We start from the raw sequence: 15,811 nt of genomic DNA on the forward strand, positions 1-15,811 counted from the left end.
CCAGGATATGAACCTGGGACCTTTTGCACCCGAAGCAAGAATCATACACCCTGACCAACAAGCCACTAGCCGAATAATTTCTTATACAGTTTTTAACATTTTTAAAGTAAAACTCTAATTATTTAAGAAAAAATGCAAATAACTGGAGAAAACACACAATTTCATTTAATGAAGATGAAACATTTTAAAAATAACATAACAACTTAAAACAAAAATGTGTATGTAGCATTGCAAAAATAATAACTTAAGGTTACTTGTTATCCAAGTATGTATATTAGAAATGTGCAGTGCCAATATTTAGAGGTCCCAATAGAGTTTGGACTTTTTTTGATAGTTGGAACCTAAGACTTGTCACATACTGTGTGCAACTCAAGCATGCAGACCCAGAAGAAAGACAAAATAAACACCTGCAATTTATTGTTGATCTTTTTGTTAGTCATAATGATACTATTCTTTTAAGCCACTCAGGGTTATTTAGAAAAAAGAAAGGTAAGAGAAAAACCTGTAATTTCATTTTGACAGTTTTTTGTTTGTCAAAATTAGACTTTTAAGCCACTCAAGGTTACTTAGACAAAATGGAATCTATAGTTTGCCTAATATACCACCAAATGGTTGACATTTTACTAAGTATGCATAAGTATATACCTTTAAAAGATGGGCTCGTCCGGGATTTGTACCGGGGATCTCTCGCACCCTAAGCAAGAATCAACGAGCCCACTGTGCATGTCTTTTTTATGTATATTAATGAAATTGTAAGTAAAACTGTTTGTATACATTAGTGAGTATTTTAAAATGCTATTAAATACTATCAGATATTAAAAGTACATGAAGAGATGGGCTCGTCCGGGATTTGAACCCGGGACCTGTCGCACCCGAAGCGAAAATTATACCCCTAGACCAACGAGCCATCTGCCTAAGGTCTTCTCATTCAGATTTTACCATTTTTAAAGTAAAACTCAAATTATTTAATAAAAAAATGCAATAAGCAGGAAAAAAAGATGTTACATTTTAAAAATACCATAACTATTTAAAAAAATTATTTATAGCATAGCTAAAATGTTTCCTTAAGGTCAATTTTTGGTCCAAGTATGCATATTTGGAAATTTCAGTGCCAAGATTTATGGGTTCCTATAGAGTTTTAACTTTTCTAATAGCTGGAACCTAAGACTTGTCTCATACTGTGTGCAACTTAAGCATACAGACCAAGAAGAAAGAGAAAAACAAAAACCTGCAATTAATTGTTGACCTTTTTGTTTGTCAAAAAGAGACTATTCTTTTAAGACACTCATTGTTTCTTAGAAAAAAGCAAGGTAAGAGAAAAACCTGTAATTTCATTTTGACTGTTTTTTATTTGTCAAAATGAGACTTCTTTGAAGCCACTCAAAGTTACTTAGACAAAATGGAATCTACAGTTTACCCAATATACCACCAAATGGTTGACAGTTTACTAAATATGCATAAGTATATACTTTTTTTATGGATTGGCAAAAGAAAAATTCACTTGATGCTTTTGACTCAGGCAATTGACATCAATCAGATAATGGAACCATGGTATTTAAAAGAACCTGAGAAGATGGGCTCATCTGCGATTTAATCCCAGTACCTCTCGCACCCTAAGCGAGAATCATACCCCTATACCAACGAGCCTACTGTTCATGTATTTTCATGTATACTAATGAAATTGGAAGTGAAACTGTTGGAATACATTAGTATTTTAAAATACTATCAGATAATTGAACTAAGCACTTTTAAAGAACCTGAGAAAACAGGCTCATCCAGGATATGAACCTTGGACCTTTTGCACCCAAAGCAAGAATCATACACCCTGACCAACAAGCCACTAGCCAAATAATTTCTTATTCAGTTTTTAACATTTTTAAAGTAAAACTCTAATTATTTAAGAAAAAATGCAAATAACTGGAGAAAACACACAATTTCATTTAATGAAGATGAAACATTTTAAAAATAACATAACAACTTAAAACAAAAAATGTGTATGTAGCATTGCAAAAATAATAACTTAAGGTTACTTGTTATCCAAGTATGTATATTAGAAATGTGCAGTGCCAATATTTAGAGGTCCCAATAGAGTTTGGAGTTTTTTTGATAGTTGGAACCTAAGACTTGTCACATACTGTGTGCAACTCAAGCATGCAGACCCAGAAGAAAGACAAAATAAACACCTGCAATTTATTGTTGATCTTTTTGTTAGTCATAATGATACTATTCTTTTAAGCCACTCAGGGTTATTTAGAAAAAAGAAAGGTAAGAGAAAAACCTGTAATTTCATTTTGACAGTTTTTTGTTTGTCAAAATTAGACTTTTAAGCCACTCAAGGTTACTTAGACAAAATGGAATCTATAGTTTACCCAATATACCACCAAATGGTTGACATTTTACTAAGTATGCATAAGTATATACCTTTAAAAGATGGGCTCATCCGGAATTTGTTTCGGGGATCTCTCGCACCCTAAGCAAGAATCAACTGTGCATGTCTTTTTTATGTATATTAATGAAATTGTAAGTAAAACTGTTTGTATACATTAGTGAGTATTTTAAAATTCTATTAAATACTATCAGATATTAAGGACTTTAAAAGTACATGAAGAGATGGGCTCGTCCGGGATTTGAACCCGGGACCTCTCGCACCCGAAGCGAGAATCATACCCCTAGACCAACAAGCCATCTGCCTAAGGTCTTCTCATTCAGATTTTACAATTTTTAAAGTAAAACTCAAATTATTTAATAAAAAAAATGCAATAAGCTGGAAAAAAAGATGTTACATTTTAAAAATACCATAACTATTTAAATAAATTATTTGTAGCATAGCTAAAATGTTTCCTTAAGGTCAATTTTTGGTCCAAGTATGCATATTTGGAAATTTCAGTGCCAAGATTTATGGGTTCCTATAGAGTTTTAACTTTTCTAATAGCTGGAACCTAAGACTTGTCTCATACTGTGTGCAACTTAAGCATACAGACCAAGAAGAAAGAAAAAAACAAAAACCTGCAATTAATTGTTGACCTTTTTGTTTGTCAAAAAGAGACTATTCTTTTAAGCCACTCATTGTTTCTTAGAAAAAAGCAAGGTAAGAGAAAAACCTGTAATTTCATTTTGACTGTTTTTTATTTGTCAAAATGAGACTTCTTTGAAGCCACTCAAAGTTACTTAGACAAAATGGAATCTACAGTTTACCCAATATACCACCAAATGGTTGACAGTTTACTAAATATGCATAAGTATATACTTTTTTTATGGATTGGCAAAAGAAAAATTCACTTGATGCTTTTGACTCAGGCAATTGACATCAATCAGATAATGGAACCATGGTATTTAAAAGAACCTGAGAAGAAGGGCTCGTCTGCGATTTAATCCCAGGACCTCTCGCACCCTAAGCGAGAATCATACCCCTATACCAACGAGCCTACTATTCATGTATTTTCATGTATACTAATGAAATTGGAAGTGAAACTGTTGGAATACATTAGTATTTTAAAATACTATCAGATAATTGAACTAAGCACTTTTAAAGAACCTGAGAAAACAGGCTCATCCAGGATATGAACCTGGGACCTTTTGCACCCGAAGCAAGAATCATACACACTGACCAACAAGCCACTAGCCAAACAATTTCTTATTCAGTTTTTAACATTTTTAAAGTAAAACTCTAATTATTTAAGAAAAAATGCAAATAACTGGAGAAAACACACAATTTCATTTAATGAAGATGAAACATTTTAAAAATAACATAACAACTTAAAACAAAAAATGTGTATGTAGCATTGCAAAAATAATAACTTAAGGTTACTTGTTATCCAAGTATGTATATTAGAAATGTGCAGTGCCAATATTTAGAGGTACCAATAGAGTTTGGACTTTTTTTGATAGTTGGAACCTAAGACTTGTCACATACTGTGTGCAACTCAAGCATGCAGACCCAGAAGAAAGACAAAATAAACACCTGCAATTTATTGTTGATCTTTTTGTTAGTCATAATGATACTATTCTTTTAAGCCACTCAGGGTTATTTAGAAAAAAGAAAGGTAAGAGAAAAACCTGTAATTTCATTTTGACAGTTTTTTGTTTGTCAAAATTAGACTTTTAAGCCACTCAAGGTTACTTAGACAAAATGGAATCTATAGTTTACCCAATATACCACCAAATGGTTGACATTTTACTAAGTATGCATAAGTATATACCTTTAAAAGATGGGCTCATCCGGAATTTGTTTCGGGGATCTCTCGCACCCTAAGCAAGAATCAACTGTGCATGTCTTTTTTATGTATATTAATGAAATTGTAAGTAAAACTGTTTGTATACATTAGTGAGTATTTTAAAATTCTATTAAATACTATCAGATATTAAGGACTTTAAAAGTACATGAAGAGATGGGCTCGTCCGGGATTTGAACCCGGGACCTCTCGCACCCGAAGCGAGAATCATACCCCTAGACCAACAAGCCATCTGCCTAAGGTCTTCTCATTCAGATTTTACAATTTTTAAAGTAAAACTCAAATTATTTAATAAAAAAATGCAATAAGCTGGAAAAAAAGATGTTACATTTTAAAAATACCATAACTATTTAAATAAATTATTTGTAGCATAGCTAAAATGTTTCCTTAAGGTCAATTTTTGGTCCAAGTATGCATATTTGGAAATTTCAGTGCCAAGATTTATGGGTTCCTATAGAGTTTTAACTTTTCTAATAGCTGGAACCTAAGACTTGTCTCATACTGTGTGCAACTTAAGCATACAGACCAAGAAGAAAGAAAAAAACAAAAACCTGCAATTAATTGTTGACCTTTTTGTTTGTCAAAAAGAGACTATTCTTTTAAGCCACTCATTGTTTCTTAGAAAAAAGCAAGGTAAGAGAAAAACCTGTAATTTCATTTTGACTGTTTTTTATTTGTCAAAATGAGACTTCTTTGAAGCCACTCAAAGTTACTTAGACAAAATGGAATCTACAGTTTACCCAATATACCACCAAATGGTTGACAGTTTACTAAATATGCATAAGTATATACTTTTTTTATGGATTGGCAAAAGAAAAATTCACTTGATGCTTTTGACTCAGGCAATTGACATCAATCAGATAATGGAACCATGGTATTTAAAAGAACCTGAGAAGAAGGGCTCGTCTGCGATTTAATCCCAGGACCTCTCGCACCCTAAGCGAGAATCATACCCCTATACCAACGAGCCTACTATTCATGTATTTTCATGTATACTAATGAAATTGGAAGTGAAACTGTTGGAATACATTAGTATTTTAAAATACTATCAGATAATTGAACTAAGCACTTTTAAAGAACCTGAGAAAACAGGCTCATCCAGGATATGAACCTGGGACCTTTTGCACCCGAAGCAAGAATCATACACACTGACCAACAAGCCACTAGCCAAACAATTTCTTATTCAGTTTTTAACATTTTTAAAGTAAAACTCTAATTATTTAAGAAAAAATGCAAATAACTGGAGAAAACACACAATTTCATTTAATGAAGATGAAACATTTTAAAAATAACATAACAACTTAAAACAAAAAATGTGTATGTAGCATTGCAAAAATAATAACTTAAGGTTACTTGTTATCCAAGTATGTATATTAGAAATGTGCAGTGCCAATATTTAGAGGTACCAATAGAGTTTGGACTTTTTTTGATAGTTGGAACCTAAGACTTGTCACATACTGTGTGCAACTCAAGCATGCAGACCCAGAAGAAAGACAAAATAAACACCTGCAATTTATTGTTGATCTTTTTGTTAGTCATAATGATACTATTCTTTTAAGCCACTCAGGGTTATTTAGAAAAAAGAAAGGTAAGAGAAAAACCTGTAATTTCATTTTGACAGTTTTTTGTTTGTCAAAATTAGACTTTTAAGCCACTCAAGGTTACTTAGACAAAATGGAATCTATAGTTTACCCAATATACCACCAAATGGTTGACATTTTACTAAGTATGCATAAGTATATACCTTTAAAAGATGGGCTCATCCGGAATTTGTTTCGGGGATCTCTCGCACCCTAAGCAAGAATCAACTGTGCATGTCTTTTTTATGTATATTAATGAAATTGTAAGTAAAACTGTTTGTATACATTAGTGAGTATTTTAAAATGCTATTAAATATTAAGGACTTTAAAAGTACATGAAGAGATGGGCTCGTCCGGGATTTGAAACCAGGACCTCTCGCACCCGAAGCGAGAATCATACCCCTAGACCAACGAGCCATCTGCCTAAGGTCTTCTCATTCAGATTTTACAATTTTTAAAGTAAAACTCAAATTATTTAATAAAAAAATGCAATAAGCTGGAAAAAAAGATGTTACATTTTAAAAATACCATAACTATTTAAATAAATTATTTGTAGCATAGCTAAAATGTTTCCTTAAGGTCAATTTTTGGTCCAAGTATGCATATTTGGAAATTTCAGTGCCAAGATTTATGGGTTCCTATAGAGTTTTAACTTTTCTAATAGCTGGAACCTAAGACTTGTCTCATACTGTGTGCAACTTAAGCATACAGACCAAGAAGAAAGAAAAAAACAAAAACCTGCAATTAATTGTTGACCTTTTTGTTTGTCAAAAAGAGACTATTCTTTTAAGCCACTCATTGTTTCTTAGAAAAAAGCAAGGTAAGAGAAAAACCTGTAATTTCATTTTGACTGTTTTTTATTTGTCAAAATGAGACTTCTTTGAAGCCACTCAAAGTTACTTAGACAAAATGGAATCTACAGTTTACCCAATATACCACCAAATGGTTGACAGTTTACTAAATATGCATAAGTATATACTTTTTTTATGGATTGGCAAAAGAAAAATTCACTTGATGCTTTTGACTCAGGCAATTGACATCAATCAGATAATGGAACCATGGTATTTAAAAGAACCTGAGAAGAAGGGCTCGTCTGCGATTTAATCCCAGGACCTCTCGCACCCTAAGCGAGAATCATACCCCTATACCAACGAGCCTACTATTCATGTATTTTCATGTATACTAATGAAATTGGAAGTGAAACTGTTGGAATACATTAGTATTTTAAAATACTATCAGATAATTGAACTAAGCACTTTTAAAGAACCTGAGAAAACAGGCTCATCCAGGATATGAACCTGGGACCTTTTGCACCCGAAGCAAGAATCATACACACTGACCAACAAGCCACTAGCCAAACAATTTCTTATTCAGTTTTTAACATTTTTAAAGTAAAACTCTAATTATTTAAGAAAAAATGCAAATAACTGGAGAAAACACACAATTTCATTTAATGAAGATGAAACATTTTAAAAATAACATAACAACTTAAAACAAAAAATGTGCATGTAGCATTGCAAAAATAATAACTTAAGGTTACTTGTTATCCAAGTATGTATATTAGAAATGTGCAGTGCCAATATTTAGAGGTACCAATAGAGTTTGGACTTTTTTTGATAGTTGGAACCTAAGACTTGTCACATACTGTGTGCAACTCAAGCATGCAGACCCAGAAGAAAGACAAAATAAACACCTGCAATTTATTGTTGATCTTTTTGTTAGTCATAATGATACTATTCTTTTAAGCCACTCAGGGTTATTTAGAAAAAAGAAAGGTAAGAGAAAAACCTGTAATTTCATTTTGACAGTTTTTTGTTTGTCAAAATTAGACTTTTAAGCCACTCAAGGTTACTTAGACAAAATGGAATCTATAGTTTACCCAATATACCACCAAATGGTTGACATTTTACTAAGTATGCATAAGTATATACCTTTAAAAGATGGGCTCATCCGGAATTTGTTTCGGGGATCTCTCGCACCCTAAGCAAGAATCAACTGTGCATGTCTTTTTTATGTATATTAATGAAATTGTAAGTAAAACTGTTTGTATACATTAGTGAGTATTTTAAAATGCTATTAAATATTAAGGACTTTAAAAGTACATGAAGAGATGGGCTCGTCCGGGATTTGAAACCAGGACCTCTCGCACCCGAAGCGAGAATCATACCCCTAGACCAACGAGCCATCTGCCTAAGGTCTTCTCATTCAGATTTTACCATTTTTAAAGTAAAACTCAAATTATTTAATAAAAAAATGCAATAAGCTGGAAAAAAAGATGTTACATTTTAAAAATACCATAACTATTTAAAAAATTTATTTGTAGCATAGCTAAAATGTTTCCTTAAGGTCAATTTTTGGTCCAAGTATGCATATTTGGAAATTTCAGTGCCAAGATTTATGGGTTCCTATAGAGTTTTAACTTTTCTAATAGCTGGAACCTAAGACTTGTCTCATACTGTGTGCAACTTAAGCATACAGACCAAGAAGAAAGAAAAAAACAAAAACCTGCAATTAATTGTTGACCTTTTTGTTTGTCAAAAAGAGACTATTCTTTTAAGCCACTCATTGTTTCTTAGAAAAAAGCAAGGTAAGAGAAAAACCTGTAATTTCATTTTGACTGTTTTTTATTTGTCAAAATGAGACTTCTTTGAAGCCACTCAAAGTTACTTAGACAAAATGGAATCTACAGTTTACCCAATATACCACCAAATGGTTGACAGTTTACTAAATATGCATAAGTATATACTTTTTTTATGGATTGGCAAAAGAAAAATTCACTTGATGCTTTTGACTCAGGCAATTGACATCAATCAGATAATGGAACCATGGTATTTAAAAGAACCTGAGAAGATGGGCTCATCTGCGATTTAATCCCAGTACCTCTCGCACCCTAAGCGAGAATCATACCCCTATACCAACGAGCCTACTGTTCATGTATTTTCATGTATACTAATGAAATTGGAAGTGAAACTGTTGGAATACATTAGTATTTTAAAATACTATCAGATAATTGAACTAAGCACTTTTAAAGAACCTGAGAAAACAGGCTCATCCAGGATATGAACCTGGGACCTTTTGCACCCAAAGCAAGAATCATACACCCTGACCAACAAGCCACTAACCAAATAATTTCTTATTCAGTTTTTAACATTTTTAAAGTAAAACTCTAATTATTTAAGAAAAAATGCAAATAACTGGAGAAAACACACAATTTCATTTAATGAAGATGAAACATTTTAAAAATAACATAACAACTTAAAACAAAAAATGTGTATGTAGCATTGCAAAAATAATAACTTAAGGTTACTTGTTATCCAAGTATGTATATTAGAAATGTGCAGTGCCAATATTTAGAGGTCCCAACAGAGTTTGGCGTTTTTTTGATAGTTGGAACCTAAGACTTGTCACATACTGTGTGCAACTCAAGCATGCAGACCCAGAAGAAAGACAAAATAAACACCTGCAATTTATTGTTGATCTTTTTGTTAGTCATAATGATACTATTCTTTTAAGCCACTCAGGGTTATTTAGAAAAAAGAAAGGTAAGAGAAAAACCTGTAATTTCATTTTGACAGTTTTTTGTTTGTCAAAATTAGACTTTTAAGCCACTCAAGGTTACTTAGACAAAATGGAATCTATAGTTTACCCAATATACCACCAAATGGTTGACATTTTACTAAGTATGCATAAGTATATACCTTTAAAAGATGGGCTCATCCGGAATTTGTTTCGGGGATCTCTCGCACCCTAAGCAAGAATCAACTGTGCATGTCTTTTTTATGTATATTAATGAAATTGTAAGTAAAACTGTTTGTATACATTAGTGAGTATTTTAAAATGCTATTAAATACTATCAGATATTAAGGACTTTAAAAGTACATGAAGAGATGGGCTCGTCCGGGATTTGAACCCGGGACCTCTCACACCCGAAGCGAGAATCATACCCCTAGACCAACGAGCCATCTGCCTAAGGTCTTCTCATTCAGATTTTACCATTTTTAAAGTAAAACTCAAATTATTTAATAAAAAAATGCAATAAGCTGGAAAAAAGATGTTACATTTTAAAAATACCATAACTATTAAAAAAAATTATTTGTAGCATAGCTAAAATGTTTCCTTAAGGTCAATTTTTGGTCCAAGTATGCATATTTGGAAATTTCAGTGCCAAGATTTATGGGTTCCTATAGAGTTTTAACTTTTCTAATAGCTGGAACCTAAGACTTGTCTCATACTGTGTGCAATTTAAGCATACAGACCAAGAAGAAAGAAAAAAACAAAAACCTGCAATTAATTGTTGACCTTTTTGTTTGTCAAAAAGAGACTATTCTTTTAAGCCACTCATTGTTTCTTAGAAAAAAGCAAGGTAAGAGAAAAACCTGTAATTTCATTTTGACTGTTTTTTATTTGTCAAAATGAGACTTCTTTGAAGCCACTCAAAGTTACTTAGACAAAATGGAATCTACAGTTTACCCAATATACCACCAAATGGTTGACAGTTTACTAAATATGCATAAGTATATACTTTTTTTATGGATTGGCAAAAGAAAAATTCACTTGATGCTTTTGACTCAGGCAATTGACATCAATCAGATAATGGAACCATGGTATTTAAAAGAACCTGAGAAGATGGGCTCATCTGCGATTTAATCCCAGTACCTCTCGCACCCTAAGCGAGAATCATACCCCTATACCAACGAGCCTACTGTTCATGTATTTTCATGTATACTAATGAAATTGGAAGTGAAACTGTTGGAATACATTAGTATTTTAAAATACTATCAGATAATTGAACTAAGCACTTTTAAAGAACCTGAGAAAGCAGGCTCATCCAGGATATGAACCTGGGACCTTTTGCACCCAAAGCAAGAATTATACACCTTGACCAACAAGCCACTAACCAAATAATTTCTTATTCAGTTTTTAACATTTTTAAAGTAAAACTCTAATTATTTAAGAAAAAATGCAAATAACTGGAGAAAACACACAATTTCATTTAATGAAGATGAAACATTTTAAAAATAACATAACAACTTAAAACAAAAAATGTGTATGTAGCATTGCAAAAATAATAACTTAAGGTTACTTGTTATCCAAGTATGTATATTAGAAATGTGCAGTGCCAATATTTAGAGGTCCCAATAGAGTTTGGAGTTTTTTTGATAGTTGGAACCTAAGACTTGTCACATACTGTGTGCACCTCAAGCATGCAGACCCAGAAGAAAGACAAAATAAACACCTGCAATTTATTGTTGATCTTTTTGTTAGTCATAATGATACTATTCTTTTAAGCCACTCAGGGTTATTTAAAAAAAAGAAAGGTAAGAGAAAAACCTGTAATTTAATTTTGACAGTTTTTTGTTTGTCAAAATTAGACTTTTAAGCCACTCAAGGTTACTTAGACAAAATGGAATCTATAGTTTACCCAATATACCACCAAATGGTTGACATTTTACTAAGTATGCATAAGTATATACCTTTAAAAGATGGGCTCATCCGGAATTTGTTTCGGGGATCTCTCGCACCCTAAGCAAGAATCAACTGTGCATGTCTATTTTATGTATATTAATGAAATTGTAAGTAAAACTGTTTGTATACATTAGTGAGTATTTTAAAATGCTATTAAATACTATCAGATATTAAGGACTTTAAAAGTACATGAAGAGATGGGCTCGTCCGGGATTTGAACCGGGGATCTCTCGCACCCTAAGCAAGAATCAACGAGCCCACTGTGCATGTCTTTTTTATGTATATTAATGAAATTGTAAGTAAAACTGTTTGTATACATTAGTGAGTATTTGTATACATTAGTGAGTATTTTAAAATGCTATTAAATACTATCAGATATGAAGAGATGGGCTCGTCCGGGATTTGAACCCGGGACCTCTCGCACCCGAAGCGAGAATCATACCCCTAGACCAACGAGCCATCTGTCTAAAGTTTTCTAATTCAGATTTTACCATTTTAAAGCAAAACTCAAATTATTTAATAAAAAAAATGCAATAAGCTGGAAAAAAGATGTTACATTTTAAAAATACCATAACATTTAAAAAAAATTATTTGTAGCATAGCTAAAATGTTTCCTTAAGGTCAATTTTTGGTCCAAGTATGCATATTTGGAAATTTCAGTGCCAAGATTTATGGGTTCCTATAGAGTTTTAACTTTTCTAATAGCTGGAACCTAAGACTTGTTTCATACTGTGTGCAACTTAAGCATACAGACCAAGAAGAAATAAAAAAACAAAAACCTGCAATTAATTGTTGACCTTTTTGTTTGTCAAAAAGAGACTATTCTTTTAAGCCACTCATTGTTTCTTAGAAAAAAGCAAGGTAAGAGAAAAACCTGGAATTTTTATTTTGACTGTTTTTTATTTGTCAAAATGAGACTTCTTTGAAGCCACTCAAAGTTACTTAGACAAAATGGAATCTACAGTTTACCCAATATACCACCAAATGGTTGACAGTTTACTAAATATGCATAAGTATATACTTTTTTTTATGGATTGGCAAAAGAAAAATTCACTTGATGCTTTTGACTCAGGCAATTGACATCAATCAGATAATGGAACCATGGTATTTAAAAGAACCTGAGAAGATGGGCTCGTCTGCGATTTAATCCCAGGACCTCTCGCACCCTAAGCGAGAATCCTACCCCTATACCAACGAGCCTACTGTTCATGTATTTTCATGTATACTAATGAAATTGGAAGTGAAACTGTTGGAATACATTAGTATTTTAAAATACTATCAGATAATTGAACTAAGCACTTTTAAAGAACCTGAGAAAACAGGCTCATCCAGGATATGAACCTGGGACCTTTTGCACCCGAAGCAAGAATCATACACCCTGACCAACAAGCCACTAGCCAAATAATTTCTTATTCAGTTTTTAACATGTTTAAAGTAAAACTCTAATTATTTAAGAAAAAATGCAAATAACTGGAGAAAACACACAAATTCATTTAATGAAGATGAAACATTTTAAAAATAACATAACAACTTAAAACAAAAAATGTGTATGTAGCATTGCAAAAATAATAACTTAAGGTTACTTGTTATCCAAGTATGTATATTAGAAATGTGCAGTGCCAATATTTAGAGGTCCCAATATAGTTTGGACTTTTTTTGATAGTTGGAACCTAAGACTTGTCACATACTGTGTGCAACTCAAGCATGCAGACCCAGAAGAAAGACAAAATAAACACCTGCAATTTATTGTTGATCTTTTTGTTAGTCATAATGATACTATTCTTTTAAGCCACTCAGGGTTATTTAGAAAAAAGAAAGGTAAGAGAAAAACCTGTAATTTCATTTTGACAGTTTTTTGTTTGTCAAAATTAGACTTTTAAGCCACTCAAGGTTACTTAGACAAAATGGAATCTATAGTTTACCCAATATACCACCAAATGGTTGACATTTTACTAAGTATGCATAAGTATATACCTTTAAAAGATGGGGTCATCCGGGATTTGTACCGGGGATCTCTCGCACCCTAAGCAAGAATCAACGAGCCCACTGTGCATGTCTTTTTTATGTATATTAATGAAATTGTAAGTAAAACTGTTTGTATACATTAGTGAGTATTTGTATACATTAGTGAGTATTTTAAAATGCTATTAAATACTATCAGATATGAAGAGATGGGCTCGTCCGGGATTTGAACCCGGGACCTCTCGCACCCGAAGCGAGAATCATACCCCTAGACCAACGAGCCATCTGCCTAAGGTCTTCTCATTCAGATTTTACCATTTTTAAAGTAAAACTCAAATTATTTAATAAAAAAATGCAATAAGCTGGAAACAAAGATGTTACATTTTAAAAATACCATAACTATTTAAAAAAATTATTTGTAGCATAGCTAAAATGTTTCCTTAAGGTCAATTTTTGGTCCAAGTATGCATATTTGGAAATTTCAGTGCCAAGATTTATGGGTTCCTATAGAGTTTTAACTTTTCTAATAGCTGGAACCTAAGACTTGTCTCATACTGTGTGCAACTTAAGCATACAGACCAAGAAGAAAGAAAAAAACAAAAACCTGCAATTAATTGTTGACCTTTTTGTTTGTCAAAAAGAGACTATTCTTTTAAGCCACTCATTGTTTCTTAGAAAAAAGCAAGGTAAGAGAAAAACCTGTAATTTCATTTTGACTGTTTTTTATTTGTCAAAATGAGACTTCTTTGAAGCCACTCAAAGTTACTTAGACAAAATGGAATCTACAGTTTACCCAATATACCACCAAATGGTTGACAGTTTACTAAATATGCATAAGTATATACTTTTTTTTATGGATTGGCAAAAGAAAAATTCACTTGATGCTTTTGACTCAGGCAATTGACATCAATCAGATAATGGAACCATGGTATTTAAAAGAACCTGAGAAGATGGACTCGTCTGTGATTTAATCCCAGGATCTCTCGCACCCTAAGTGAGAATCATACCCCTATACCAACGAGCCTACTGTTCATGTATTTTCATGTATACTAAGGAAATTGGAAGTGAAACTGTTGGAATACATTAGTATTTTAAAATACTATCAGATAATTGAACTAAGCACTTTTAAAGAACCTGAGAAAACAGGCTCATCCAGGATATGAACCTGGGACCTTTTGCACCCGAAGCAAGAATCATACACCCTGACCAACAAGCCACTAGCCAAATAATTTCTTATTCAGTTTTTAACATTTTTAAGGTATAACTCTAATTATTTAAGAAAAAATGCAAATAACTGGAGAAAACACACAATTTCATTTAATGAAGATGAAACATTTTAAAAATAACATAACAACTTAAAACAAAAAATGTGTATGTAGCATTGCAAAAATAATAACTTAAGGTTACTTGTTATCCAAGTATGTATATTAGAAATGTGCAGTGCCAATATTTAGAGGTCCCAATAGAGTTTGGAGTTTTTTTGATAGTTGGAACCTAAGACTTGTCACATACTGTGTGCAACTCAAGCATGCAGACCCAGAAGAAAGACAAAATAAACACCTGCAATTTATTGTTGATCTTTTTGTTAGTCATAATGATACTATTCTTTTAAGCCACTCAGGGTTATTTAGAAAAAAGAAAGGTAAGAGAAAAACCTGTAATTTCATTTTGACAGTTTTTTGTTTGTCAAAATTAGACTTTTAAGCCACTCAAGGTTACTTAGACAAAATGGAATCTATAGTTTACCCAATATACCACCAAATGGTTGACATTTTACTAAGTATGCATAAGTATATACCTTTAAAAGATGGGCTCATCCGGAATTTGTTTCGGGGATCTCTCGCACCCTAAGCAAGAATCAACTGTGCATGTCTTTTTTATGTATATTAATGAAATTGTAAGTAAAACTGTTTGTATACATTAGTGAGTATTTTAAAATTCTATTAAATACTATCAGATATTAAGGACTTTAAAAGTACATGAAGAGATGGGCTCGTCCGGGATTTGAACCCGGGACCTCTCGCACCCGAAGCGAGAATCATACCCCTAGACCAACAAGCCATCTGCCTAAGGTCTTCTCATTCAGATTTTACAATTTTTAAAGTAAAACTCAAATTATTTAATAAAAAAATGCAATAAGCTGGAAAAAAAGATGTTACATTTTAAAAATACCATAACTATTTAAAAAAATTATTTGTAGCATAGCTAAAATGTTTCCTTAAGGTCAATTTTTGGTCCAAGTATGCATATTTGGAAATTTCAGTGCCAAGATTTATGGGTTCCTATAGAGTTTTAACTTTTCTAATAGCTGGAACCTAAGACTTGTTTCATACTGTGTGCAACTTAAGCATACAGACCAAGAAGAAATAAAAAAACAAAAACCTGCAATTAATTGTTGACCTTTTTGTTTGTCAAAAAGAGACTATTCTTTTAAGCCACTCATTGTTTCTTAGAAAAAAGCAAGGTAAGAGAAAAACCTGGAATTTTTATTTTGACTGTTTTTTATTTGTCAAAATGAGACTTCTTTGAAGCCACTCAAAGTTACTTAGACAAAATGGAATCTACAGTTTA

General features: G+C 32.2%; 8 non-coding genes across 8 annotated transcripts; all 8 read right to left on the reverse strand.

Annotated features, from left to right (window-relative positions):
• Positions 1–2,612: 2,612 nt before the first annotated feature.
• On the reverse strand, positions 2,613–2,684 carry TRNAP-CGG (transfer RNA proline (anticodon CGG)). Its single transcript has one exon. It is a non-coding gene; the product is annotated as a tRNA-Pro (tRNA).
• Positions 2,685–4,390: 1,706 nt separating this feature from the next.
• On the reverse strand, positions 4,391–4,462 carry TRNAP-CGG (transfer RNA proline (anticodon CGG)). Its single transcript has one exon. It is a non-coding gene; the product is annotated as a tRNA-Pro (tRNA).
• A 1,695-nt stretch (positions 4,463–6,157) lies between these two features.
• On the reverse strand, positions 6,158–6,229 carry TRNAP-CGG (transfer RNA proline (anticodon CGG)). The gene has a single exon. It is a non-coding gene; the product is annotated as a tRNA-Pro (tRNA).
• A 1,695-nt stretch (positions 6,230–7,924) lies between these two features.
• TRNAP-CGG (transfer RNA proline (anticodon CGG)) lies at positions 7,925–7,996 on the reverse strand. The gene has a single exon. It is a non-coding gene; the product is annotated as a tRNA-Pro (tRNA).
• Positions 7,997–9,701: 1,705 nt separating this feature from the next.
• On the reverse strand, positions 9,702–9,773 carry TRNAP-CGG (transfer RNA proline (anticodon CGG)). Its single transcript has one exon. It is a non-coding gene; the product is annotated as a tRNA-Pro (tRNA).
• A 1,892-nt stretch (positions 9,774–11,665) lies between these two features.
• On the reverse strand, positions 11,666–11,737 carry TRNAP-CGG (transfer RNA proline (anticodon CGG)). Its single transcript has one exon. It is a non-coding gene; the product is annotated as a tRNA-Pro (tRNA).
• A 1,714-nt stretch (positions 11,738–13,451) lies between these two features.
• On the reverse strand, positions 13,452–13,523 carry TRNAP-CGG (transfer RNA proline (anticodon CGG)). The gene has a single exon. It is a non-coding gene; the product is annotated as a tRNA-Pro (tRNA).
• Positions 13,524–15,229: 1,706 nt separating this feature from the next.
• TRNAP-CGG (transfer RNA proline (anticodon CGG)) lies at positions 15,230–15,301 on the reverse strand. The gene has a single exon. It is a non-coding gene; the product is annotated as a tRNA-Pro (tRNA).
• Positions 15,302–15,811: the final 510 nt, after the last annotated feature.

Source organism: Pseudophryne corroboree, unplaced genomic scaffold (assembly GCF_028390025.1).
Source record: "Pseudophryne corroboree isolate aPseCor3 unplaced genomic scaffold, aPseCor3.hap2 scaffold_1536, whole genome shotgun sequence".
NCBI lineage: Eukaryota > Metazoa > Chordata > Amphibia > Anura > Myobatrachidae > Pseudophryne > Pseudophryne corroboree.